Below are 26,910 nucleotides of genomic sequence, written 5' to 3' on the forward strand. Positions count from 1 at the left end.
AAGTATCTGCACCATATTGGCCTGCACCAGAAAGGCTGTAGGGACATTAGCTTGATTGATGTGGAAGGACCCAGTGCACTATAAGCAGTTTTCTGAGTGCATAAAGATCCAATGCTTGGTCCAACCTGCGACCCACCCCATGGCAGACAGAATACATCTGACACTATTAACATTACTCTGCTCTGCCTGCAGACTGCAGACAAGGATAACTGTCCTCTGAGTGACTCCATTCAGCAGCTGATGGAAACAGATACAAAGACCCTCAGCCAATTATTGGGTGGAACACAGAAAGTCTTGTGGAAGAGTGAGGAAAAGGATAGAAAGGCTCAGATGGAACAGGAGCTTCACAAGAAGACCAACAAAGCCAAATAACCCAGGCCTAGAGAGGCTATGGATACTGAAGCGCCAATTAAAGACCATGCATGGACTAGACCTAGGCCCCTTACACAGATGTAACTGACTGGCAACTTGGTCCTCATGTAGGTTTCCTAGTAAGTAGAATGGGGGCTGACTCTGACATAGATTTTGTTGCCTGCTTTGGGTTACTGTCCTCTGGTGGGACTAGCTCACTGTTCCACAGGGGAAGAGGATGTGCTCAGTCCTGATGTGACTTGATACACTGGGGTAGGTGGGCAGGTGGCACCAATTCTCTGATAAGTAGAGGATGAGGGAAATGGGAAACCGGGAGGTAAAATGAACAATTAATGAAATCAAATAAAAGAAAAAGAAATCAGATTTACTCCTCCTTGAGGAGTAGCTTTCATGGTCTCAGCAGACATTATGCAAGCTTCCAAAAGAGATAAGCCACCAATAGTCCTACCAAGCTATGATGCCTATAAGCCAAAAGAATGACCACTGACATAATAACCAAGTTGTGGCACATATACCTTGGTGGCAAACAGCAGTTTTTTAAATTAGATTTGAGACCTGCTTAACATGATGGCAGTCATGCCTAGTTCTGAAAACCTATCATCTATCCAAAGCTAATGAGGTCCTGAATCTTGGAGGAGAACCAAAAATTACCATTTTACTAAGCCAGCATAATCTATGACTATCCTTTAAATATTATTTTTTGTTATACCAGCAGGTAAGTGTACTCCTCATTCCTCATCAAGGAAACTTCTCTTTCCAACAAATGAAGACTATTACAGAAAAATATAATCAAATACAACCAATTAAAATTCAGAGTTATGAATCCCAATTCCATTGACATATCTACTTCACAACACTATACTTAAGGCTCAGTGATCATTGTAAAAGAAAGATTTGGAAAGATTTTAAGAGCCAGAGGACCAAGCAGTTTGTTGTAAACTTATGTCTCTTGGTAATATCAGAAGTGGCATCCATAAATTATCACCAACATGAGTCCCTAAGCATCAGCTGAACAAATATAATAACAATAGACATGCTAAGTTGGATGGAGAAAGCCTATGACATCTTAGATCTATAAAAACAACTACAGACAACTAAATAAAGGTAGGGTTAGGAAGTCATGAGGAGCAAGCCAGTAGATAATATTCCTCCATGTTCTCTGCTTCAGCTCTTTCCACCAGGTTCCTGTTTTGAATTCCTGAAATGACTTCCTTCCATGGTAGGATATGATGTGGAAGTACAAGCCAGATTAACTCTTTTCTTCCCAAGTTGCTGCTGGTCATAGTGTTTTATCACAGAAAAAAAATCATAAGATAATGTGCAAGGCATGAGTCTACCCTTCCGTAAAGGATGTATACATATATGGAAGGACAATTCTGATGCTAGTCATTCCAGGAAAAGAGAAGTTTTCATATAATAAATAGGCGTTGGAAAGTAACTTTTGTCATTTTTGGAATGAGTTTATATTCAAATAGCAATTGATTTTGCATTTTCAGGAAAGCATTCATATATACATGTAACATGAAGAACAAAACATTATAGCAAATGAAAATGTCCTTTCTTTATCCTAACCACATTTATTCTGTAACACTTTCATTTTAATCATCTTCATGTTGAATTTTCATAAAGCATTTCCATTATCCATTATTTTAAGAGCATCCTGTTTAGATCTGATGTTTGAGGTAGAATCCTGAAAGTGTTTACAGGTCACAGCCAGACACAATTTGAAACATGAGAGTCCTTAAACTGTAATTAGAAAAAGATATACTCTTAGGTTCAAGAATTCCTGGAGCAGAAATGCTTCTTACGGCAGAATTAGAATCCCCTAGATTGGGCTGAATGAGATGTCTCAATTTAAATGTTATATATATATATATATATATATATATATATATATATATATATATATATATATATGCAAAATCAAAATACTGATCTTCTACAATAATCTTTTACATATATGATCTATTAAGTACACATTCAGAATATTTTCTGTTAGGTAAAACATTTCTGTTTGTGTTTCACAAATGTAATTCAAATGCAGACATTTAAAATGAAAAAGAAAACTTGAAATGCATCATATCATTTTATTTTTATATGCAATGTTCTAGTAACAGGACTGCAATATAACATCTGTTATTAATATCTTCTTGTAAATGATTAGATAGTATGAACTTTTATAATGTATGACTACATTCTAGCTTTTTAAATAAGAAACTAGATAATGTGTTCCCAGCTAACACAGATCCTCTCACCAATTTCTCTAATAAAAACAATCCATCAAGGATTTCTCCTAATAGGAATCTGTTACAACTTCTACTCCTCAAATATTTACTTTAATGTACTTTTTAATGTACATGTTTGTTTGCAATTTACAAATAAAAAAGGTATTTAAGGTACTAGAAATAAATTATATTTCCTGTATATTTCAGTAAACATATATATGAATGTGAAACATAGTGGAATTATTATAAGATACTAGCCTAAGTACATTTAGCACTCATAAAGGAAAATGAAGCTTTATTTATTATACTTGCTATAAAAATGTAATATATATATATCCTAGCAGAATATTTGAATTTCATATATGTATATGTGAAATATTTCTATGCCATAGTAAATTTCAAGCAGGTTTCTGACAGTGATGAAGTAATTACTCATTACTGTAAGAAGTTGGAGATGTCTAGCTTCTTTTATGTTTGAAGAGTAATGTTGTCTTTGTTATGTTACAATAATGGTCCCTGAGTGGCAGTTGTTGAGAATCATAAATTTCTAGGAGTTGTGCAATTCATTTGGAAACACCATGGAGAGAATTCATTGTTTTATTATTCGCTATCTAATTTATACCAATGTTTTGAATGTTTTTAGAATTTTGACAGAAGTAAGTATTGGGACTCCTCAACTGCTCATGCTCAAGTAAAAGTTGACGAATAAATGGACAACACAAAACTTTTAAAAATATGAAAAAAAAAAGACTGAGATAAAACTGTGGTACACTTTAAAGCTCACTGTTTTCCCTGTTTACAACCTAGCACTTAAAGCAAGAGGTCCCTGGGTGGGGAGACTCCTTTTGTCATTTTAATGCTCTTGGCCTTTCTTCTCCTTGTCCTTTCTTCCCTTCTCCCCCTCCCCTGTTGGTCCCATTAATCTTATGATTTAGCTCTGACTCTCTCTTCTACATGAATTTGTGGAATTTAGGATGCACATTACAGTTAGGTCTTTGTTGTTTGACTGCCTTCTTTTGGACAGTGAGCAGGCCCAGTGAAGGAGCCTTCCAGCAGAGAGATGTGAGAACCTGGATTCTATCTGCCTCAGTGAGCTATTCTGGGCCAGGCCTGGTGGTGCACACCTTTAATCCCAGTACTTGGGAGGCAGAGACAGGTGGATCGCTGTGAGGTCAAGGTCAGACTCATTTACAAAGTTAATCCAGGACAGCCATGCCTACACAAAGAAACCCTGTCTCAAAAAAAAAAAAAAAAAAAAAGAGAGAGAGAGAAAAAACAAAATTGAGCTATTCTTTAGGAGATCTCTTTGGATATAAAAAAAGGAGCTCAAACTTAAAGAGGCTAAACACACCAAATAAAAGAGAAGAAATAAGTGATCTCATATCAGCAGATGAACAGTAGCAAGAAAAGAGAAAAGGAAACTCCATGACAACATAATGAAATAATAAAACCCAACAAACATTGCTTATTGATAACTCCCAATGTGAATAATTCCAATTCCCCCAAGAGGTCAGAGACTAACAGAATGGAATAAAAAACAGAATTTTTCATTTTCTGCATTCAGGAGATACATCTTGACACAAAGTGTATATATTACCTCTTTATAAATTGCTGGAAAAATATATAACAATAAATTGGACCTCCAAAAGTAGGTAGTATAGCCATCTTAATATGTGAAAAGATAGACTTCACATAAAAACTAATCAGAAAAGAAAGGGAAGGACACTTTATACAAATCAATGGCAAAACCCACCAAGAATATGGCAATTTTCAACATATATGCACCCGACACAAGGGTAACAAAATTTGTAAAAGAAATAGTACGACCGATAAAATCACACATATACTTTCACAGAGTCATAGTCGGTGACTTTGATGCCCTACTTTCTACAGTAGTAATGTATACATCACACACACACACACACACACACACACACACACACCAAAACAAAACAAGAAACTACTAGAGCTAACTGATGTTATATACAAGATGGACCTATTTCTGAATTTTTCAACAAACACAAAAGAGTTTATCTTCTCCACAGCAGCTCAAGTAACTTTCTTGAAGAGTTACCAATTAATTAGATAAAGAGCAAGTCTCACCAGGTACAAAAAAATTGAAATAAGTGCCTGTATCTTCTCTGACTACCACAGATTAAACCTGGACATCAGCAACATAAACAACCAAAGTATAAACTCATTGGATGAGTGTTTCCTTTTCTTCACATTCTTGCCAGCATGTGCTATTGAGTTTTTGATCTTAGCCATTCTGAAGGGTATAAAAGTGGAATATAAGAGTTGTTTTGAATTGCATTTCCCAGATGACTAAGGATTTCTTTAAGTGCTTCTCAGCCATTAGAAATTCCTCTGATGGGAATGTTCTTTTTGTTCTGTTCCACATTTTATATAGGATTATTTGCTTTGTTTGTGTTTAATCTTGAGTTCTTTATATATTTTGGATATTAGAGCTGCAAAATATATGGTTGTAAAAATCTTTTCTCAATATGTAAACTGTTATTTTGTTCTATTTACAGTGTCAGTTTCATAAGTTACCATTCATTAATTTTTGTTCTTAATGCCTGAGATATTAGTGTTCTTTTCAAGAAGTTGTTGTCTGGAAGTGAAAAATTGTACAACCTCTTTGGAAATCAATTTGGCACTTTCTCTGAAATTTAGAAAATTTTCTACCTTAAGACCCTCCTATACCACTCCTGGACATATACCCAAAAGATATTCCACTTTACCACAAGGGCATTTGTTCAAATATGTTCATAGCAGCTACTTAATAGCATGATACTAGCTACAACACAGATGTCCCTCAACATTTGGGAGAGAAAAAGGAAACTGAGGGGGGCATCTCTGGAACAATCTGGAGTACTGTGACAGGATTTTGATAGGATACAGAGGTGACTCTAGCTGATATTCCTGGTAGTAGGGGACATGGAGAAGCAGATAGAAATAGATGTTGAGATCCATATCTAAAGGTGACGTACAGTTCAAGGAGTCTTTTGAAAGACTGGGAGCAAGGCTAGGAGAACCCAGAGGGGACAAGAACTCTACAAGAATGACAACAGAGTCACTAACCTAGGCCTAGGTGGGCTCACAGAAACTGAAGCACCAACCAAAGAGCATACATGGACTACACCTAGGCTCACATGTAACTGATAGGCAGCTTGATCTTCATGTGAGTATCCTAGCAAGTGAGGTAGAGACTACTGACATGGACTCAGGTGCATTTTTTTAGATCACTTGCCCCCTAGCCTTGTCTGGCCTTAGTGGAAGAGAATATGCTTAGTCTTGGTATGACTGGATGTGCCAGGGTGGGTTGTTAAGGTGAGGATTCCTTTTTAAGAGGAGAAAGTGAGAGTGGGAAAGGGGGAAAGAGCATGAGAGTGTTGGATGGACAGGAGAGGAGAGATAGTTGTGATCAGGATGTAAGGTAAATAAATAAATATATATTTAAAAGTATATAAACTCATGATAAATTCCTTACTGAATGAAAAAATGTGTCAAAGTAAAAGTTAAGGAGTGAATTACAAATGTTTATAATTCAATAGAAAAATACACATCAACAAATGTATGGGACACAGTGAAAGTGGTTCTTAGGGGGATGAGTTCACAGAACTAAGTGCAAAAAAAAAAATGGAGAGCTGTCATATTAGTAACTTAACAGCTCACCTGAAAGTTCTAAAACAAACTGTGGGCTAAAAAAAATATAATTGAAAAAAAAAGAACATACAAAGAATCAATGAAACAAACTTTATTGAAAAAATCAATAAGACTGACAAACCCTGAGGCAAGCTAAACAAAAGAGAAGAGAAAAGGTCCAAATTAACAAAATTAAGACAAAAAGGGGGACATAACAGCAAATACTGAGGAAATCCAGAGAACCATAAAGACATATCTTAAAAACCTATGCTCCACAAATTTTGAAAATATAATGAAATGGGTAATTGTCTTTATATATACCACCAATCAAAGTGAAGATGAGATAAACAATTTATGCAGATCTGTAATTCCTAGTGAAACAGAATTAAAATTAACTAAGTCTCCAAACCAACAACATGCCCAATGCTAGTTGGTTTGAGTGGAGAATTCTTCCACAGTTTTGAATAAAGATTATTGCCCATAATCCTTAAGTTACCTTACAAAATATAAACAGAAGGAACAATGTCCATTTCATTTTATAAAGCCACAGTTACACTGATACATAAAACATATAATGATCCAACAAAAAGAATTGCATACAAATTCTCATTATGAAAATAGATACAAAATTCTCAATGAAATACTGGCAAATCAAATCCATCAATAAATCAAAAAGATAATCCACCATGACCAAGTAGACTTCATCACAGAGGTTCAGGTGTTGTCCAAAATATGTACATTTATAAATGTAATCTGCCATATAAACAGACTGAAAGAAAAAACCAAATGATCATCCCTTTGATAGATAAAATGCTTTTGACAAAATACAAAATATTTTTGAGATAAAAGTCTAGTAGATACTAGAGATACAAGTGTCATACCTCAAAATAATAAGATGTTATTACAGCAAACCAGAGCTAAATGTAGAGATAAATCAAAGCAATTCCACTGAAACTAAGAACAAGACAAGGTTGTGAATTCTCTCCATACCTATTCAAAATAACTATTGAAATGTTATTTGGAGCAATAAGACAACTGGACAATATCAAAGAAATATAAATAGGAAGGTAAGAAATCAATGTATCTCTATTTGAAGATGCTATAATTTTATATGTGTATATATATGTATATGTATATGTATATGTATATGTATATGTATATGTATATGTATGTATACATCTCTTGAAACTCCATCAGGAAATGTATACAAATGACACGTTCAGAAAATAACTGTATATAAAATTAATAAAAGTCAGAACCCTTCCGATACGCTAATGACCAAGATCCTGAAAAATAAATCAGGAAAAATTACCTTTGAAAATAGCTTCAAATGAAATAAAATATGCTTTATTAACTCTAAGAAAGCAAGACTTGTATAATATACCTTTTTAGACATTGAATAAGTTAAAAAAGATGGTAGCAGAAGATAGAATGGTCTTCCATGCCCACTCATGGGATTGCTAGGAATACTATATTATATTACATACTGCCTACCAAAAGCAATATGAAGGTTCAGTGAAATATCCATGAAAGTCTCAACACAATTCTTTACAAAACTTGATGCAGAAGACAGTTTTCAACTTCATATGGAAATACACACACACACACACACACACACACACACACACACACACAGAGAGAGAGAGAGAGAGAGAGAGAGAGAGGGTCTTTGGGTTTCCATTGTTGTAGAGTGACACCATGACCAAGGCAACTGTCAAACTGTCATAAAAGAGAACAGTTAATTGGGGGTTCACTTGTAGTTTCAGAGGTTTAGTCCATTATCACCATGGTTGGAAGCATGGCAGCATCCAGGCAAAGATGGTGTTAAGAAGGAGCTGAGAGTTCTACATCTTGATCTTTAGGCAGCAGAAGGTGACTATCTTCCATACTGGGAAACACTTAGCATATATAACCTCAATATCCCCACCCCCACAGTAATATACCCTCCAACAAAGACATATTTCTTGGTATTGCCATTCAGACATATGAATCTATGAAAGGTCATACCATTCAAACCAGCACACATACACATGCACATGCATGCACATACATGCAAAAACATATGCACACACACACACACACACACACACATATACAAGAGGAGAGCTAAAGCCATCCTAATAATAAAACAACTTCTTGGATTATTGTCATCCTTTTCTTCAGATTATACTGGAGAGCTATAATAAAAACAGCATTGTATTGGCATAAAGCATATACATTGATCAATGAAATTGAATCGATAACCATGATATTAATTCACACACTTGAGGGCATGTGTTGTTTGATAAAACACTGGAAAAAGATACCATACTTAACAAATGGTGCTGTTCAAAGTAGATGGGTAAATCTTGGTGAAAACAAATAGATGCATACTTACCGCAATCAACAAAAACCCACTCTAAATGGATCAAGACCTTGACATATGGGCAAATATGTTGAATGTGATGGAGTAGGAATTCATTGGCACAGGAAAGGACTTTCTGAAAAGAATATTATCAAAACAGGTACTAAGAACAATTAATAAATGAGACCTAAAAAAAACTGAAAAGCTTCTGTAAGCCAAACGACACCATTATTAGAAGAAAGCAGCAGACCACAGAATAAAGGAAGATTTTTACCAAATACGCATCAGACAGAAGGCTAATATTTAAAATATATAAAGAACTAAAAAAAAATAACAGACCAAAAAACCAAGTAACCCAATTAAAAATTAGGTACATATCTAAACAGAGAATTCCAAAAAGTGGAAACACCAATGCCTGAAAAACATCAAGAAAGTTATATGACTGGTAATAATGGTGTTCCATTTCTGGTAGTGGAAGTGGACACAAGCTCCCAGCCCTAGCCCAGAAGTTATATTCAGTTGATAACCACTGGCAAATGAAAGGATAACAAGTCTCACTGGATATAAAATCCATTCTTAAGGTCTGTGTTCCCATACCAGGTAGCAGATAATCATCAGAAAATGAATTCAATGTTATTTGGAAAGATATTTGTTTGTTGTTTGTTGTTAGTTTATGTATTTATTTAGCCTTATAATGATTTATCTAGGTCTTTTGGTTTTTGTTTGTTTGAGCTTTTGTTTGTTTGTTTGTTATTCTCTAGTCTTTTGATTATATACTATGTTTTCTGATTTTAGGGGATGTCTGTAAGAACTAATGTGTGTGTGCCTAAGTCTATAAGTGTTTGTTGTGGTTTTGACCCCTTTGGCTCTTTGTTTTTCTATTCATTTGTTTGAGTTGTCCTATTCAAGCTTATTTGCTTCTATTTATCATTTTTAGATGCCAGTTTGTTTTCTAATGAGAGCTTAAATGGATGTAGATTTTTGTGGGAGGGAAATAGAGAGAATCTGGGAAATGTTGAAGGATTGGCAACCATAACTAGAATATATTGTATGAAAACAAAGATTCATAAAGAGGAAAGAATACCCAAAAATGACTGAAGAAGAAATTAAAAGCAGCTGCTGTTCCATGAGCAGCTTTGAGGTCTAATCTCTCTCCACTGGCCAGCGGCTAACCAGGGCAAAGAGCATATAAGCAGAGACCTGTCACATCAAGAAGGCCTGTAGAACACACAAGCAGCTTTGGGATCTGGTCTCCCTCAGCCCCAGCTGCTTACCAGCCTGATCCATCTGGGATAAAGAACAGTAAACAGAGTAGTGTCTGGAGCAGACCAAGACTCACATTTGCTGGCATTTCAGAAAGGTCTGTGAGGCACGCAAATAGTTTCAAGCTTGAATCTCTACATGTCCCCCCCACTACTTATTTGTCTATCTTATCTGGAACACAGCAGATAAACAGAGCCCTGCTATATCAAAAAGATCTATAGGGAACCTGAGCAACTTTGGGCTTGGAAATTTATCTGCCCACCCTTCTCTGGTCTGACCCAACTGGGATAGAGTCAAGAAACCCAGCTGAGCTGATCTGGGTGCAGGCTATAACACCCACTGTCCAACATCCTGAGGAGGCTTCTGGGGAGCCCTAGAAAACAACCGTTGGCTTGGAGTTCTCTTTACTTGCTCCCAACCTGACTGGCCAATGTGAGACAGAGACAGCAACCTCATTGGAAGAACCTCTAGGTCTGTTAACACTAGAGACAACCAGAGGCCTAGGGGACAGTGCAAAACATCAATAACAACAACAACAACAACAACAACAACAACAACAACAACAACAACAACAAAACTCTGAGCCATATAATGACACCGGAAACCAGTTATCCTAACACAGCAAGCCCTGGAGATATGAGCACCCAGGAAACACAAGGAGAAGTCTTTAAATGTGAGGTAATAAAATGATAGAAGCTTTGAAAGAAGAAAATAAATCACTCAAAGAAACACAGGAAAGTATATTCAAAGAGATAAAGGAATTGAATAAGTCTTATAAAGAATTACAAGAAAATACATCCAAACAGATGAAGGAATTGAATAAATCCTATAAGGAATTACAGGAAGACACAATCAAATGGGAGAAATAAATGAATAAGACTGTTAAAGACTTAAAGAAGGAATTAGGAGCAACAAAAAAACCACAAGCTGAAGCAATCTTAGAGAATGAGAATGAAAATTCTTTTATGAACCCCCTGTGCAGTTTCTAGCAAGAAGCTGCTTTTTACAGCCTCAGCCATAGGAAACTTGTGTCAGTTTAAGCTCTCCTCCTCGGCCGCAGTACAGCCATTCCCTAGAGAAGATACCTTGGGTTCCCTTTTGTTCTTCCTCCTTTCAATTCTGATCAGTTGCCTGAGCCATCGGCTCTGACCACCCAAGAGATAAAGTGAAATAGAAGGGCATCCACATCCAGCACCAGAGACCCTACCCTGTACCTCTTCAGAACTGAGCATTAACAAGATTCAAATATTGAAAAATCACCCTATACCTTGTGACATCCAGGCCAGCAGGTTAAATCACCCTACATCCTTTAGATACATAAATATCTGTTTTATGCAGGTCAGTGAGTTTTTAAAATGCTTCTTGAAGTGTTGGTGATTATTGGATAGGGGATAAAACAGAAATATTTTACAGTATCTACCTGCACTACCTTCCAAATTCTACACACATACTAAATGGTTTCTCGTACCACATTTATAACTCAAAATATAAATCAGCTTTAAGTTTTCACCAATAAAATAAACTAATCACTGTCCCAATAGTGTTACATTTTCAGGTAGGGATTTTACAAGGAAATTAGGAAGGCACTCTAAAAAATATAGCAGCCTGCTTGTCTTACTATTAACTTTATTTTCCTTCCTATCAGGGAAGAGTAATCTTGTTCAGCTGCCCATTTGCTCTTAATAAGCCAAACTGAAAGGCCTCATGGGAATGCCAAAAATCTCATTTCTGAGAGTCAGATGATTTCTGGTTACCAGAGGCATAATTTTCTCACTCCAATTGGGCAGTTTTCTGACATCTACTGGGGTGAGAAAAATGGTTTTATAGCAGGGAACTGAACAAATGTTTGGGGTTTATTTTATTTGCCTTCAGGGCAACAGTTATTAGAATTTGCTTGCCCTGTTTTGCCTGTGAAACCAATATTTACTATTTCCACTCCACCACTTGTTTTATCTTGTGATATAATTGCCTTAGCTACTACTTACCTTCGTGGGTACAGCTGAATTTCTATGCCAGGCAAAGACTCAACAGAGCCTTTTTCCTGTGACCACTGCAGAAGGGTTTAGGCAGACACTGAAAATGCACATGCTGCAGGAGTCACTTTCTTTCCTTTTTCTTCTTTGAACAGAGTACAAAGGCCAAATCTGCAGTTATTCCAGCTACGTTCAAAGGAAAATCTCAGAGGAACAAGAGTAGAATGTGTACAGTGCAAAGCTAAGGGACACTGAGAGTATGAATTTCAAGCTTTGATTTTTCCATCACTGAGGTTACAATAGAAAAAGATAGTATCATCCTCTCCTTTCTAACTTAGCCAAGGAACAACATGTTATAAGCTTAAAAGCTTCATTGAGTCTCCTACTCACTACTGTGTTGCAGAAAGATCATGAAAGAAAAAGAGTTTAATGGATAATGAATATGATTGTTCTGAAAAAAGCCCGATATAGTGGATTCTATTAATAATTTGTAAATATTCAAAGTAGTTCACTTAATTCTAAAACTTTCAAGAATTATACTAGACAAATATGCTAAGAAATATTATTTTTAAAGCCTATGATATTCTTTGAAGAATTACGTATAATTCTTTTTGAAATGCAAAAATAAATGTGTGTGTGTGTTTGTGTGTTGTGTGCCCATGTATTTGTGATGTTAAGCAAGATTCTCATGAGAAATACTTTTCTTTTCACCTGTGCTATATATTCCCACCCATTTTAAAAATATTTTTGTTCATGGGTTGTACAATTGGACGCTTCATCTGATACTATTTCCACCTGTTCCCACAGAAGGCTGATTAAGTCTCACATAAAGCAGAGAAAGAGTTGATTGTCCAAAAGTCCTTTTCCCATGCAAAACAAATATAATTTCTAACTCCAAAGATTATGCTAATAGATTCTGCATGAAATCAACTGAATATTACCTTACATTTAAGAGAAAATAAAATGTTTTGTCTAAATTTAACTGTATTGTCAATTGTTAAGGAACATTTATTTCACAGGGTTCTCCCGTGGAAAAGGTTGATTTTCCCAGTCTGTTAGCATGAATTAGCACCTTCCAGTCCTATGAAAGGTATACAATTGGGAGGAAGCTTTTGGGTCAGCCTTATCTTGATGTTTCCATGTTATATGATGTACTATGTGGCATTTTCAGCACTATGTATTACCATCAATTTCTGTAGAGTATCCTAGAGTAATGGCAATAGCTTATAATATTTGGGGATGGGGTTTGTGGAACTCCACTTGCCAACAATCTTAAAAGAGTTAACCCACTCCTGGTACTGGGCTTTATTAGTCTGTGGTGAATATTAGGGGAAATGTCATCCTGTTATGTGGTAGTTCCATTAAAAATATTTTAATATGAACACATATATTTGAAGAACCTTCTACAGTAGTAAGTTTCATATTTCATTTTAGATGATATTTAGTGTAATTTAGCTCTCTTTATACTACTTCCACTACATTGCCTTCCCATGGTCTAACCTTTCTGTTCTGTTATTCTCTTTAAGCTTTTCATATTTTAGGACCACAAGAAAATAATGTCTTCTGGATAATACAGGATAGTGGCACATATGAACTTATAGTGGATATGACAACATGCACAGACCATACATAAACTCTAGTCAAACTAAAAATCCCAGCATGGAGAGTGGAGTTGAGAACTAACCTTTAGCCCCTAACTGAGATTCTATGCACAATTGATAACTTCTACTAGAGGAATGGTCAACTTTCATTAAGAATCTTCACTCTGGTAAATTGACCATCATTTAGTAGAAGGCTACACATGTATGGATAACAAAAATTGGATGTGATAGGTAGAAAAAAAGATAAGACACAACAATGAGCATGTAGGGAATGGAAGGTGAATCTGGAAGAAGTAGGTAGGGCAGAATTATATGATAAAATTCTTTTTAAAATTAATTTAAAAATCAAAGGAAAATGAACTAAATCACTTGGATATTTGGGCTGGGAAAAACACTAATTGCAATTTCCCTGGCAAGGTATTAATGCCAGAACTGAAAATGAGGTAAAGGCAAAATAGGTACATCTGACTTGCAATTAGACTTCTTTTTTACTCTTCTAGTCTTCTTCTTGCTTTATCTTTGTCCTCAAACTGCTGGTAGGATAAATACAACATTTCCAAACATGATGCCAAGACAATACTAAATCCCAAATCTTTCTTTCCCCTAAATCTTATAATTGCAGAAGTGTCATTTTACATTCTCTCCAATTTTTTCTGTATCTTATCTGTTAAAACAACATCCATTACTACTACAATCATGAGAAAGTGGAGATTAATGAATAATAATTATTGTAAAAACAAACATCTTAACCACATATAGTTTTCTAGCATAAAGTCAAAATTTTCCAATGATCTATCCACTGTTTTCCATCTACTTCCTTGTATATTTAATCATATCAAGAAGTCATGAGGAATTCCAGATTGTTCAGTAGTATTTCAATGACATCGTGCTGGACACGCTCATAGTTAACCCCTTAAGCAGCCAGAAAACAAAATTTACTTCTCTTAGTTTGTAATCACAAATTCTCTCACATGTTCATAAATTTTTCCAATAAAAAATAAAATCAAAATTATATAACAGTTCTAACATAAACCTGTAGTACTTGTGATGTGTGTTCCTGAAATAATTAACATATTGATTGGTATTTATTTTATTGTGAAATTATCTTGAATTTATAGATGTAAAGCATGTATATGTAAAGCAACAAGAAGAGTAGTCCCATTTTCATTCTCTAGTCCAGAATGAGGAAATAGAATTTTAACATAAAGATTAAAATTATGGCATTAGTGATACATCCAAGATGGATGTGGCTAGGGCATACTGTATCTGAGTGACATAGATAGTGTTTGAAGAGAGGGAACAAGGTGGGGAATACAGAGAGAACTAAGGATGGAGACTAGAACTGGGGAGAGCATAGGACAGAAGAGCTACAGAAAACAAAAGAAACTGTGGGTGGGGCATCTCTGTGACAAGCTGGATACCTAAGTCAGAATATGCTTTTGAGAGGATAGGAGGGGAACTATAGCTGAGACCCCTAGTAGCAAGGACCACGGAAACTGAAGTGGACAACCTCTGTCTAGACAAGACTCCTAGCAATGGGAGAAGAACAGCAACCTACCCACAAAAATGCCTGTTCAAAACTTACCCTGCCTACACAATATGTAGTGGTAAAGATAGAATGGATAGAGCAGAGATTGAGGAAATGTGCAACCAATGCCTGGCCCAACCAAAGACCCACCCAATGAAAGAGAGCCAACTCCTGCCACTAATAACAACATATTGCTTTGCTTGTAGATATGAGTCTATCAGAATTGTTCTATGAGAGACTCCACCTAACAGGCTTTGAAACAGATGCTAATGCTCACAGCCAAACATTTGGTGAAGCATAAGAAGTCTAGTAGAAAAGTGAGGGGAAGGACAAAAAGGCCAAAAAGTGAAAAGAACTCCACTATAAGACTTAAAAATCCAAATAATCAAGGCTCCGAGAGGCATGTGAAGTCTGAAACAACAACCAAGGACCATGCATGGTCTGGACCTAGGTCTTCTACATAGATGTAGCTTATAGACAGTTCAGGATTCATGTTGGTCCACTAGTAAGGGGAATCGGGGATGTCCCTGACATGTGCTCTGTTGACTACTTTTCAGTCACTTCCCCCATAAGACTGCCTTGATATGCCACAGAGGAAGAGAAGGAACTCAGTCCTGAAGAGACATGATGAATTGAGGTTAATGGGTAGGGGAGCTCTCCTTTTCTCAGGAATAGAGGAGGGGTAGGGGAAGCAAAGGTCAGACTGGTAGGAAAAGAGGGATAAGACTATGACAGGAATATAAAGTGAATAAATAAATACATAAATAAATAAATACCTACATACATACATAAATAATATAAATGTTTTCAAGTGAACTGAAGCAACGGTTTAAACAGTGTTTATGTATTTATATATATCTTCATGTTTGAGTTCATGAATGTGAGTGAGTGTGTGTTCATGAATGTGAGTGTGTGTGTGTATGTCCATGTATGTGTTGTTGGACACTAGAGTTCACTTGGGTAGGGAGTCATAGCGAGAGACCACTTGAGGACCACAGTGTTGATGCAAAAGGACAAGGTTTATTGCTGACACACGTCAGGGGACCTCGGCACTCACTCGAGAGGTGGAGGTACCCCAAGTCACTGTTACAGGCTACTTTTAAAGGCTAAAACCACAAAGGTTAGGAGGGGCTGAGTGCCCTATGCTAGGATTGGCTCTGGTGGTTGCTAAGATTGCTTGTCTAAATGTTATTGGCTATTGCAGGGGTCATTGGTCCTGGGGGCTATTCTTGGCAAGGAGGGGTGTTGGGGAGTTTCCAGAGAATTTCCAGATGGTATTTTTCTGAGAATTGTTTACCTTAGTTGAAATTGTTTATCTCAGTTGGCCACATTGATCTCAGAAACTGAAACTGGCCTTCAATTTTTTCTGGGTTACTTTCCCAAGCTTGTCTGGGTCACGTCCCCAGGCTTAGGCTGAGAGAGAGAGAGAACCTTTCAATCCCCCCTTGAGTTTTTAACTGGCCTTAATCTTAAGGCATGTCCCCATTTTTGAGGGCTTGGTACTGTTGAGTTAGGATCAGGGCCTGAGTTATATTGAGACGATCTCGAATAAAGGCAAGAAGTCACTTAAGGATACAGGGCCCAAATGTTAAAAGTAAGAAAAGGATCAGAAGGGGGCCAAGGAGGGTGGATATGAGGGTGGTCAACCAGGTGGAGTTATTAAACCATCTCTCGAACCATCTCTGTTGGGTCTCTTGGTCTCCTCGTCTCTTGTCTAAGCTCTCTCTGAGTTTTGTCATTGAATCTTTGATGACTCTTGAGTGATCAACATAAAAGCAACATTGTTGCTTGTTTAGTAGGTTCTGTCACTACAGCGGCCAAGATCTTACTCAAATATCTATCTCGCTTACAATCCCTGTGATCTTCTTGTTTTTCCTGTTCTCTTGCTAGTCTAGCTTTTTTTTCCCCCCCCTCTGGGATTTTTTTTTTCTTGTTATACACCTTTTCTGCTTTTCTGACCAAATCCTGTAATCTATATGTGTGAATGTTATCTAGTCACTGTTGCTTTTATATATATATATATATCCGGAGCTGACTGATCTATAAAAGACATGGCCACTGTTGTCTTATGTTCTGAAGCCTCAGGGTTAAACGGAGTATACATGCGGAACCCTTCCAGTAACCTTTCCATAAAGGCAGCAGGGCTTTTTTTTTTTTTTTTTGAGTAATAGTTTTTACCTTGGCCAAATTGGTGGGGCATTTTTCAGCTCCCTTGAGACCTGTCAATGGAGCCTGGCGATAGATATGGAGACTCTCTCTACCTGTAGCCGTCTCAAAATCCCAATCCGGATATGTTAAGGGAAATCTTTCGTTTATTTTTTTAGGGAGCTGGGTGGGTGCCCCGTTTGGTCTGGGCACATATTTTCTTGCTTCTAGGAGAACACTCTGGTTTTTTTTTTCACGGTGAGGAGGGCCTGTAAAAGCTGTTGACAGTCATCTCAGGTGGGTTGGTGAGTTAAAAGGATTGATTTAATAAGGGAAGTTAGAGCCTAGGGGTCTTATGAAAAGGAAGGATTGTGGGTCTTTTAATTGTATAAATCTGATGTGGACAATGGCCAGTAATGGATGTCACTGCCAATAGTACGAAGAGGAAACAATGATGAGGTTTTCTGGCCTGGATTTTGGTCCCGCCGGCTATGCAGGCGGGGAGGAGAAGGAGGGGGCAGGGAGGAATCTGAGGAGGGTGGGGTGAAGGTGTAAGAGAAGGAGCTGGAGGGGCTGGAGAGGGCGTGTGGGTAGATGAGGTAGGGAGAGAGGGGTTAGGGTCAGAAGGAGAACTCGAAGACGTAGGGTAAGGTGGAGGAGGCAGGTCTAGTAGTAGGAGATTTTGTTCCTTGTCAGGTAGCATGGGCTTTGGGTGAACTCTTGGGTGTTTTTCGGGTGTCTCAGGAGTCTTGGAAACTGTAACTTGGAAGAGAGAAGTTGGCATGGGGCCCAGGAGGAAGGACTTGAGCCACTGTGGTGGGTCTCGGACCAGGGATTTTCACGTGATTATATATGGGACCTGATCCGGGTGGCCGTGGGACCCAGGTCTGTAAACAACATTTTTAACTTGCAGGATAATAGTAAGGTTAAACGTCCCATCTCTAGGCCACCCCATGTTAAAGGTTGGCCACTCTGAGGCACTGAAGACCTGTCAACGTCTTCTGCAGACATCTACAGACAAGTTATGTGCACGAGCTTGAACATCCTTGAAATGGTTGAGAGTCAGAGTCAAGGAGGTCCTCATATTTTGTCTCATGTCAGTACGGTTGAGAGAGAGGAAGACAGAGAGAGACAAGACAGAGACAAACAGACAAATAAAACCGAAACTTATCAGCCGCATGGCAAAATATCGGCGCCACAGAACAGGAATCAGATCGGATGGCAGAACGACTCTGCCGTTCGCATTGAAGAGGCCGACGCTGTCATCGCCTCTCCTCCAGACAACCACCGGAGCGTCTTCTCGGGTGAAGGGGAGAAAGGTCTGGACACGTCTGTCCCCTTTCTCCTCCCAATACAGATTTGCATGCTACAGAGGCGAACAGAAAGTGGCTCGCCGACTAGATAAAGAAACAAACAGAAAGGAGCATCCAAGAGCTCGCACAGAAAGAAAGGGGAGCTCTTGAAGCCCGCAGGCACCCACAGAGCACAAACAAAGGGAGAGCCCGCAGGAGCTCGCGAAGCTTCCGCAGAGTACAGACAAAAGACAAAGAGAAAGTAACTCATGGTCTCAGAAGTCAGTCGAGTCGGCGGGGCCCCGACCATTGAAACATTGCAACAAGTGGGTCAGTGGTCTCAAGGAGACCCCCAAATCTCGGCAAGCCCCCTCAATGTTGGACCCTAGAGTTTACTCGGGCAAGGGATCGTCGGAAGAGACTACTCAAGGACCACAGTGTTGATGCAAAAGCACAAGGCTTATTGCTGACACACGTCAGGGTACCTCAGCACTCACTCCAGAGGTGGAGGCACCCCAAGTCACTGTTACAGGCTACTTTTAAAGGCTAAAACCACAAAGGTTAGGAGGGGCTGCGTGACCTATGTTAGGATCGGCTCTGGTGGTTGCTAAGATTGCTTGTCTAAATGTTATTGGCTATTGCAGGGGTCATTGGTCCTGGGGGCTATTCTTGGCAAGGAGGGGTGTTGGGGAGTTTCCAGAGAATTTCCAGATGGTATTTTTTTCTGAGAATTGTTTACCTTAGTTGAAATTGTTTATCTCAGTTGGCCATCTTGATCTCAGAAACTGAAACTGGCCATCATTTTTTTTTTCTGGGTTACTTTCCCAAGTTTGTCTGGGTCACGTTCCCAGGCCTTAGGCTGAGAGGGGGGGGGAGGGGGAGACTTACAGTGTCTATATGTGCTTATTGTGTCTCTATCAACTGCTTTCCATCTTTTAATGCTTGATTTAATATATTTCAATCCCAATAGACTGGAAAGATTTCAAGCACAAAGAATTAAAAGCTTACTGTTCACTTACCTTTTAACTTATGATATTCATACTTGTGTAGCAAGCAATTTACCAATTATTCTGTAGGATGAGAAAAATGATATCCACAATTTTTGATTTTGAAGCAGTAAGTTTGCCAAGTATATAGCAAGAAAAGTAAATGTAGAAAATGGAAGAAAAAAAGAAGGAGGGTGGGCGGGGAGGCAGAGAGAGAGAGAGAGAGAGAGAGAGAGAGAGAGAGAGAGAGAGAGAGAGAGAGAGAGAGAGAGAGAACATTTAAATAGCTCCTCATTACTTCCAACAGAAATCACCAAGAGAAGCTCCTTTAAGGCAGCTAGGTGATGTTTTGGATCAAGAAATTCCTGTGCAGAGCAGACTGTGTCCCACCCGCCCCATTTCTGCCCTGTAATGTTTCCAAGTAAATGAGAAATTAGCTACACACAGAGACAACATCATCAAATTTGGCCATGGTGACATGGTAAAGCTGAGGCAGTCATCTGAGTTCCAATTGATTTTTCACTACATTGATGAACTTTCTTTAGCTGAATTTCTTGCTTTTCTTTATCAGTGTAGTCACTTTCATGTTATGGTATAAATAATAGTAATTTTTATTAGAAATGTTTTAACTTCTAACTGTTCTCAAGGACAGAATTTTTTTTTACTATAGTGCTAGTTTGCTGTTCTCTTCCCTACATATTACAGAGTTAATGGAGCCAGCTCATTTCCAGAAAAGCAACCTTGGGGAACATTTGATATAAACATGCTTGGGTTTGAAGAATGTGTGGGTAACTCTTCTTCTGAAGTCAGAGTTTCATTGAAATAAAATAACTATTACTTTTTGCTAATACAATGTATATTACTGCCACTGAGTTATGTCAGCAGCACTGAAGCAGTCCTTTGATGCATAAAAATAAAAATTGACTTATACATACATATATGTAAGTAAACTTACTGTTGTTATAATGTAATGCCTACTTAAATATTTTAAAAGAAACATATTTTACCCATATTTTCACACTGTTAGTTAATTATTCTTTGCCCCATGGATGGCTGAACAAAAATTATTGGGATCAATAGCCATAGAAAGACTTCTTTCCAGATGGCACCCAAGAGGCAAGAAGAGAAGAAGGTAGAGAAGAAGTCAGGGACTAGATAAAGTCATGATAACTCAATTCTTCCAAATAGGCCATGCTTTCTAATGTCTCACCCATATATATTCATCAATGATTCCAGAAAAGAAGCTAATATTATCATGACTCAGTCACTTCTGTAGGCACCACCTCTGAATTTTGCTACAGCACAAATTAACACTTCAATATGTTACTCTCTGTTGGGTAGTTATTTATTTATTATCACGGGACATCACTATTTAGCTCTTGTCCTCACTACGTAGACCAGACTAGCTGATCCTTTACCTGAAAAAGTTCTGTCTGCCTCTGCCTACTGAGAGCTAGGACTAAAGGCAAGTGCAACAATAAATGATCCCAATAGGTCATTTTTTAACCATGAGAGCATATTTTTCAAGAGTAATTTTTACATAAATCCACATGGAAAGAGATATTTAATAAAAGTTTTCTGTAAATGTTACATTCATAGTGGTTTGGCTATTTGTATTTGTACAGCTTGAAGTAAATATCTTTCCTGTATTGTTGGGTCTAAATTTCTGAACAAAATACAATATCTAGCCTATCTCAACTCTAAGAACTTAACTTTTTTAATCTTGATCTAAAAAGATCTTATCCTCTGACCAATTAAACTTATAATAAAATAAATGTATTTAATTTTTTAAAAAGTTCATTTTTTTCTGGAAACATGGGATTACTTATAAATCACTGTACTCCAAGAGCTCAGGCTTTCCCCAACTCACCCATCCAGCAAACAAATTTGTCAAATAAAAAAAAAAATCTGAACTAAAACTGTTCAATTGTTAAATTTTAGGGTTCTGTACCAATACGTTAAAGTATATGATCAGTGAGACTGTGCTTCACTCCCTGTAGAGACCACTCAAATGGATAAACATTTAAAGATAGGCAATTAAAAGAGCAGAATGAAACACAAATTTTGGGAAGTATGGAATTTGTAAAGGTTATAAGATCTTTAAAACCTAAGTAGGAGGAATTATCTTAGGAAATTTAACTGTATGTTTGAGATTGATGTTTTCAATAAATATACAAGTGGATTGTATAATAAAATGCACAAGAGAGTAGGATTATTATATTACATTTTATTTTCTTCAATTTTTCTCTTTCTTTTGTGCCTACAAAGCTTAATGTTGGGCATTACAATGTTAGTTCAGAGTCATATTTACATTTAACTACTGTTTGTATGTAGCATAGCATGTATTCATTAAAGTATTATTTTAATAACATTTTATATATTCAAATGGATATTAAATGCAGTAAAAATGGATGACACTCAGTTCTCAATACTCTTCAATGTTTTGTTATTTACCACGTTGAAAGATGTGACTTGCAACATCCTCTGCAAGTGGTCCTTATATTTTGTTTTACTCTTCTATTTTTGGTTGATTTCCAAATAGGTATATTCAATGGTTAAAATAAATGCACAAAGAAACAAGATGAAATCTCACTACAGTTTCTGAAAAGATATAGAAAACCTCACTTTGACTCCAAAGAAAAGCAAAAAGTAAAAACTAATAATGAAGAAATCCAAACACAGATAGTATTTCAATATATTTTCAGGACTTCAATGAACTTTACTATCATCAGTTTATTCTTAATTTAATCTCACAATAATGTTGAATTAAAACATATTTCATCAACAAATGTGATTAACTCATTAAGTAGTTGTAAACAAAATTATTCAGTATCCAAAGTAATTATGGAATCCAAACGTGTTTTAATGTGACTAATTCCCTAGTGACACACTAAAATATAAACAGTGACTAAATAGAAAATACTAAGAAGTATAAGGAAGAGATAATGCAAGATGAATGATGAGAACATGCCTATGAGGACAGACTGATGGATCAGAAGCCATGTGACTTCTGGATCAGACTGGCAAGTGATTGGCTTTTATGGGAGCTTTATAGGTACTGGGTTTAGAGTAGCTCAGAATCTGCCCAACACAGTGCTTACAGCTTAATCTTGCAGGTAGAAGAGATTGTAGGTGGGGGGTTTTGTTGCTGGGTGGGTATCATTCCATAGACTGCAAAGTACCTTCTTGTTTAAAGGAGACTAGAAAGTAGGGGTGAAGACTCCATCCCTGAACCATCTAACATCTACATTCAATGAGCTGTGTGGATATTATCCTCAGCAATGAAGCCCCATTGTCAGTTTTCAGAGAGTGATCTTCTCTTCTAGTATCAGCATGGATTGTTTAAGAATCTCTATGCACACCCCCTTTAGGCAACAATTCAACCAAGTATAATACAGTTACACCTCATATTCTGAACGATTTGGAAAGGCAATTATCGAAGATTTGTGGCTGTTATGAGGAAGTAGTTTACTCAATAACCCCCAGCAAAAGATATTGAGAAGCTTTTCAAACTCAAGTTTTAAAGTAATTATACAGGAAAATTGCATCATGTCTCACACCCCCTCCTTCAGTAAATCCTATAAATCTTCTGCATTGCTTATGTATTTCTGAAAGTGTAAACTTGGAAGTATTCAGCAGTAATTCTTGTATGAGAAGTCATACATATTTGAGAAACAACCCTTACTAAAAGGGAAGATAACACCACAAACATATGCCTTTAATGCAGGATCTTCAGTTTCAGTGGTTATTATCACTGCCAGGTGATACCTTAGTTGCATTTTAAAACAAAATAAACTATCTAAAATAAATTCTATCTGGTATGTAGTTCAGTGGTAGGGTATTGGTCTATCATCCACATAACGTTCTAGGTTCAATCTCCAGAACCACAAAATATTACAAATAAAATACTATGTCATCATAAGTATACACAAAATACATTATGTGGATAAATGATGCATTCAAGATATTGTACTTATATTCTTGGAAGAATTAATCTATGGAAATTACCCACATTCTTTGAATGCTGAAGATATTGTTTGGTAGGTTTTAAGACCAGAAACCAATAGCATATATTTTCTCTCTTCATCTCTGGCATCAATGTCCAGTTCTTTCTAAATAGTAGTAAATAATTCCCTATTAATATAATAATTTATTTTGCTAATTTGAAGCTCTCTAATCTCTGGGCATTAGCTCAGTACTATAAGAAGTACAAAAGCTGAATGGATTCAGCTTGTAAAATAAAGTTTATACACCTTGAGTTAAGATACTTAAAAAGGAACTACTGATACAAAAATTACTCAAGTGTAGACTTATCCAATTCTGCCCACTCTCTCCATATCTCTTCAATATAATACTTGAAGTCCTACCAAGGGCAATAAGACATGGAGATATTTTTAAAGACATTTTGGTGCAATCATGATTTTGAGATAGGTTTTGAATATCTAGTATATGTTGGAGTGGTTCTAGAGAACTCCATGGATTAACATTTGTATTAGTAATCTTAAGAAAAGAAAATGAGTATAGAGTATGCCTGTTTGAAATGGAATCTGCCTTATTTCGTGAGAGCTCACAAAATTTGATAAGGGTAATTTGGATGCTAGACTACAGTGTGGGCAAAGACCAAGCATATCTCTGAAACCCAGGATAAAAATATGAAATATAGAAATGATAATTATCAGGAAAAAGCGACTGAAGTCTTGAGCATTCTAGCAGAAAGAATTATAACTTCAAAAGGTTTCTATTTGAACTACAATTCTGTTAGAAAAGACAGAGTAACAAGAGAAAGAAAAAGTGTTTATCAACATGACTATTTCATATTTATATATGACATGTACCGACAAATTGAATAGTTCAATAATCAATGACTTTGAGTTATATTTTATATAAAGTTTCTGATAAAGGATAGATGTGACCAGACCGAATGTCTTTTGCTACTGATATGTATATTCTAAAGCATGGGGGAATGGAAAATAAACTGAAATTAATTATTAGTTATGAGACCTTGTTAATATAATTCCATGGGTAGTTTATCTTCTTAACTCCAATAAGGATATAATAGATATATAATTAAACTTTCTTTTCCTGGTAGAGGGGGAAATTATGAATTGCCTTATAAAATTTATGTGTAAAAATATAAACCTCAGAGTGAGGACAGAGATCTATCTTGCATTAATTTTCTTTTTTCTACATCTCAGTAATTCTTATATTTTCAGGCAGTGTGCTGTAACTTCCTGTGTCACAAAACAGTGGTTTTTTTCATAAATAATGGAAAATTCTTAAGAAAATAAAATTTTCTCCACATTTAAGTATTAAATAATTACTGAAAATTGTATCGTAGTTCTACTATAAAAGAAGACATTGTCTCTTATAAAATTAAACAGTGAAAGAATATTATTTCTAAAACCTTTATTTATTTATAAATTCTCATTTTAAACTTTACTGAATTCTGTGTTTATATATGAAATTGTTACAATAAACGCAAATAAAGCTACCAAGGGGGAAATCCATTAAAGTTATTATTGGTGATTGTCATTATATAATTGTTACTCATCAGTAAAATTGACAGATGAACAGCTCTGACTTTCACAATGGACAAAGCACAACTCCTTCTCTTTCTACAGGGCCTTCCTTATTATTGTTCTGGAAACATGAATGTGCCAAGCATTTCATTCATGTCTTGCTCAGAAAAACAAAAAAGAAAATGATTGTCCTAAGAAATCTACATCTGTCAGCCAATTCATTATAAGGCTGCTCTCTGAGGAATGGAAGAATAAAATATGTCTGGGAAAAGCAAAAGACAGTTTATTTACAAAGAAAGATCAGTAGGTTTCAGACCATTCCTTTAAATCAGAGGTAGCCTAGGGCCGTAGTAAGACTACTGACTTTCAAGGAGGATGAATAATAAAAACAACTCAATGTAATGGAACACTTACTGTGTGCCAGGGAGTAATATACACGATTTGGACCCTATTTGTTATTTAGAGGAGGAGATACTGAGGAAATAATCCAAAATTACAAATCTATTAAGTATTAAATCCAGGAATGGAACTTGGATATTCCCTTCCTCCAGAAAATGTGCTTACATGTTCACATTATTTACTGTTATCTCTGAGAATTTTTAAGGACACTTTGTTTTCATTTGAAGATGCATGCTCTAGGTTTGTCAATTGTTATCACTCTCTGTGAAACTTAGAATGTGTTCTCTTGCCACAAATAAGTGCTATCCTGTGCACAGAAAATAATTTTTGCTCTGAAAATAATTAGCATCCATTACATCATGCTCTGATCCAAAAAAAAGATGTTTAAAATATTTGTAATGACAAAGGTCCTACATATCCCTAAGTAATACAATCTATATCCCTATAAGAAAAATGCAGGGAACGTGCACAGAAAAAATATGAGAATGTTCTGGCATCCATTGAAACATCACTAATAACTTTAGAGCAACATCATTTTGCCCAAAGTCTTTGGAAAGTATGTGGCAATAAACCACAGGGCAGATAAAATAAGGAAAGGCAAAGGAATCTGCATGGTGAAGTATTGTGAGCCAGGGCAGTAGCACTTTGACAAGACAGACATGATTCTGCTCTCAAGCACAGAGAAGCCCTAAAAAGCTGGAAAACAGTTTTCACTGGTATCGCACTGATGGAACATGGCTGGTTCATCAATGTGATCAGGAGAAGAAAAAGGGAAAACACTTTCACAAACAATGTAATGGAGACTGACATGATGCTAATGGCCAGGCAGAAAGGAAATAAAAATTTCAGTAACTAGTCCTTTCACTTGGAATACATGCCAAATACAACACAATCTATGGGTCCACAGATATTATTTTCCATTTCTTTCACTAAAAGATCTGCTGTCACACTGCAATCATCTTCTCCCGTCCCCTCTAACCACATTGGCTTTGCTATTACTGCATGAAGAAAATAATTTTAAAAGACAATTAGGAGAATTGCTCCTAAATTTATATTCAATGACCAACACTCTTATTTCTGGTGTTTTGATTGTGGTAAGGGTGTCACTGTGTAGGCCAGGTTGGCATCATCCTTATTACCCCAATCTTAGGCTCTCATATGTTTGGATAACTCACAGCTTCCTATAAGGACTTGATCAAATAACATTCTTTATGACATCTAACTTCACTATTAAAACTTACAATGTTTCTTCATCAAATATATCAGCATTTTACATTTAAAACCACATTAAAATAATTCTTAAAATGATAAACTGTCCTCTTTTAGGACAATAGTACAATGAAGCCATATCACACTGAAAAGCTCAGCTTGTCCATCTTGTTTGCTTCAGCAAATACAGTATAAATATAAATGAAATAAAATACTCCTAGCTAGAAACCTTCAGGAGCCACCACTTACATTGCCGCTTTCCTTACTTACTGTTATGTAAGCCATCCCACTTCAAATAATATGAGGAACAGAACCCCTGTTCTTAAAGATATTAGACCTTTGATGCTCATATTGTCCTCTTCTAATAGATAATATTCTGTGCACGTGCACATATATTCTTTTTATC

Source organism: Acomys minous (genome assembly GCF_964271855.1).
Source record: "Acomys minous genome assembly, chromosome: 7".
Taxonomy (NCBI): Eukaryota; Metazoa; Chordata; class Mammalia; order Rodentia; family Muridae; genus Acomys; species Acomys minous.